This window comes from Lissotriton vulgaris, chromosome 5 (genome assembly GCF_964263255.1).
Source record: "Lissotriton vulgaris chromosome 5, aLisVul1.2, whole genome shotgun sequence".
NCBI classification, from domain to species: Eukaryota; Metazoa; Chordata; class Amphibia; order Caudata; family Salamandridae; genus Lissotriton; species Lissotriton vulgaris.
In genome coordinates this window covers 1,746,118,766-1,746,122,713 of record NC_141693.1, presented here as the reverse complement: position 1 = coordinate 1,746,122,713, position 3,948 = coordinate 1,746,118,766, and positions in this window count along the sequence as shown.

The following is a 3,948-nucleotide window of genomic DNA, read 5'->3' as shown; positions in this document are numbered from 1 at the left end:
GGAAGCCACGGCGCACAGTTTGGGAACCACACCAAAAAAAAACACAAGCGCAACGTTTTGGAAATAGGGAACATGCTAAGGCATGCAAGATTAAGTAAACAAATAAAATGTAAATAGGAACTAAGTGAAATGTAAATAGGAACTAAGGGCCAGATGTAGGTAGGCCGTTACCGATCGGTAACGGCCGAAAATACCGATTTTGGGCCCTTACCGATCGGTATACAGCCATCGAGATGTAGGGCAAAGAAAAAAGTCAAAATCGGAACGAAAACCGATTCGGAATGAGTACCGAATGGAAAAGAATCCGATACGTACATACCGAAAATCGGATATGTAACGAATCGGTAACACACCGAATCGGATGCAAACACCGATTCGGTCCATGTACCGAATCGGTAGTGTAGGAAGGTGGATATCTGACTATGGTTACCCCCAAACTTTTTGCCTGGTGTTTAGCTGGTTTTTGACTTAGTTGGCCTGGGATCCTGCTATTCAGGGCCCCAGGCTGATTGCTCTCTCCTTAAAATGGACTCCATGTACCTTAGGTGCATAACACAATTGGAATTGGTTCACCTTATAGGCCCCTGTAACAGTGTACCATAGGTACCCAGGGCATAGGTGTAGCCAAGGCCTGCCAGGGGCTGCAGCATGTATTGTGCCACCCCTGGCCTGGCCTCCATATTTGACACAACTGGCTGATCACTCAGCTGGGGTAAGTTGGTGTAATCACCTCTTACTTAGGTACAGTATGCCTGTGCCTAACCCTAAACTGGACACATATGTTCCTATCAGCCACTCCTATGGAAGGCCTCATCAATCCTGGAGGCAGAGTGCTTGGAAATATGTGAGATGGTGCTCTGGCATGAGCTGAGCCTGTCTGCAGCTGTCGGGAACAACTCCCTAAGCTGTTCCGGGATATTGCCATACCATATACTCCTAAGTGCATTATAATCCTCGCGGTTAAATGCTAACTTTGGTTTGGCTTTATCAAAACATGTCGAGTAAGGTGTCATACGAATTGGAATACTATCCCCTCGCCAATTCTGGCGACGGGGATAGCATTCCACCCTTCTAGAGGGACACGACATGTGCGTAGCCTTAACCCCGGTTAAAGTTAAACAGAGCCTCAGCTTCACAAAATGGACGCTGCCACCACAGACACAAGTCTGGCCTCCTGCTGCTGACCGAAACTCGGCAGATGGTGGCCTGGACAAAGGGTTTCCTGCCTTGGGAGGTGCGAGCACCACCCCAGACAGGATTTTGTGTATTAGGTAGGACAGGGCTGAAAAGAATCAGACATGCCCGGGGCACACAAGGTGTCCCCGTGCATAGGCCAGTCCAAACCGGTTCTGGGGCCTTCCAGCCCCAGTCCTGGCGCGGAGCTGGACAAAGGAAAGGGGGTGTAACCGCCCCCCTTCCTGGTTCCTCCCAGAGGAGGGACCTAGTAGGTGATCCACCCCCAGTTTGGGAATAAGAGGGGGAGCAGTGCCATTGCACGGCAGATCATCCCGAAATCAACTTAAAACTAAGAAGAAGACTGGACTTCGACATTCTGCTGCACAGAAGACTGAAGAAGAATCTCCCTTGTGGCCAAGGAGTGACCACCCTGTGAACACAGGTACCAACCAGCGACTCGACGTCTGCTTTGCCGCCGCCTCCCGCCGGAGACCGAGCCCAGAGCCCGACAAGAACCAGACTCCCAGACCTCTCAGAGCCCGATCCACAGTCCCTGCGAAGAAGGGACCCGTGGAGGCACCGAGCGACGTGGGACCGGACCTCTTGAAAGACACCCGACAAGCTGACTGCGCAGCTTCTGAGGCATCCTCGACGTTGTGCTTTGGGGATTGAGAACCCCCACCACCGAGCAGCCCTTGCACCGAAGATCAGCCCTCCAGCATCTCCACGATCTGCGTGGGGCCCTTTTGCATTGTGCCACTCGACGCGCCATCCCGGCCACTAGCCACGCGGCCAGCGGCCATCTTGGCGACGAACCCGAAGATTTAAACAGCAGGTCTGGTTGCTCCAGACCTACCCAAGCTCCTGTGAAAAGGAGTACTCGCTCTGACCTTGCTGGTCCGAGTGAACAGCATCTTTCAACTCCTGCGTGGCTTGCATTTGCCAAGGCCTGTTTGCTCCGATCAGGTCGCCGACACCGCCAACAGCGAGAAGCCTACGTGGGACAGCTCGTGACCGACTCCTGGACGTCCTCGACCCCGGGTATCCACGTGGCTGCAGAAAGAAGCTACCCGACAGCGCCTGTTTGCACCCGACATCACCTGGTTCCACTCTGGTTCCACGGCAGTCACTGGCTAGTGACTTTGAACACTGTCCCCTCTGCTTTCAGGTCTTCAACTCTTCAGATCCACCCTTGGATCCACCGGAACTCTTCTCATCGAGCCGCCTGCAGCATCTTTAGCTCCAAGCACCATCGACCAGCGTGACGAAACCCGACACATCTTCGACCCTGTGCACCCGCTTCCTGTGGGTGAGGTAACTCAGCTCCGCCGGTGCTCCTGCACTGGTACACATCCCAAGGGCCTGTGTTTTAAGTTTCAGCTCCGTAGGTCACTCGGAAGGTTCCTAACTTTCTAACTTTGTGCTTTTTACGCACCATAGACTTTGTATTGTAAAGTGCGTGCACTTTGAACACTGCACCCGAGTCCCGTGGGCCTTGCCCGACTTAGTTAACTCCAGTCTCGAATAGCTCCAGCGATTCCCAAGGCCCTAGGCCTCTTCACTTTCCTCCTGGTATCTCTTATACCACTTATTTAGTATATGGTTTAGGTGGCCCCTAGGGCTCATCCATATTGTGCAACTTTTGTGTATTTTAAACTGTCTTGTGATTTAACGCTTGTGCTTCTGTGCTCATAAAGAGTCCAGGGGATTTTAATAGTTAATAAATCAATATATATTTTCAATATATATCTGTGTGGTGTCCCTTTCATTTGGTATTCAAGGGGGTTGTGTATGGTATAACAGCTGGCTTCACATGCCTTTCAGAGTTTAGCCTAAGACTGCTTTGTCCACGTTACCACTAGGATAACTGGTCTACAAGGTTGAATTACAACCATCATCATAAGGGTTGCTTGGCATGGTACAAAGTGATCACTAGAATTAGTGAGCATTATATACCAGGCCAACTTCTCACATTGGTGAGCAGCGGATTGGGATCTGAGCTTGCTGTTGTTTTACCATTACAATCTTTGAGATTATCATTTGAAAGATCATACAGGTACCTGCTAGGTACATATAAAACAAGACTAGTATACTTAAGTTCTACTGAACTTAGTTGTTGTAGAGCAAAGGGAGTAGCACACCCTAGCTACAACTACTAGATAGGTTTAGTAGGTAAACACCAGTGTAGGTAGATTGCAACACATCCACCCACACTAGAGCAATGTCTGGAACAGAGGGGTCCAGTGGACTTACTCCTGTTGAGAGTGACCCTCCAAGGGCACCATCCCAGTTTGCTATTTTTCCCTTTAAGGAATTAAGACAGCTTTGTGTCTTAAGGGGTCTGAAGACAGGGCCTTCCCCTACTACAGACCACCTAAGAGAGCTCTTGGATCAGTCTGAGGCTCTAAAGACCTCTAAAGCAAACCCCACAGGGGATGCTGAAGGAGGCCATCCTTCAGAGGATGACACTGTAGACACCCCTACCCCTATCATCCTAGTAGATGAGGAAGCCTCCACCACTGGAGCTCCTCAGGTAGATGAAGAGGAAGAAGAAGAAGAGGAGGAGGAGGTGGAAAGCAGTGAGTCAGATGATGACAGAGATAGTCAGGTGCTGGTCAGTAGACTGAACCAGGCTAACTTAAGTCAACTTGGGAATGAATCAGGTAACAACCCATTCAGACCCCCAGGTGGACTTAACCAGGGCCATAGGAGGAGAAGGCATCACTCAGGTGAATCCAATACCTCCCATGTCTCTAGAGGCTCTCATGGTCA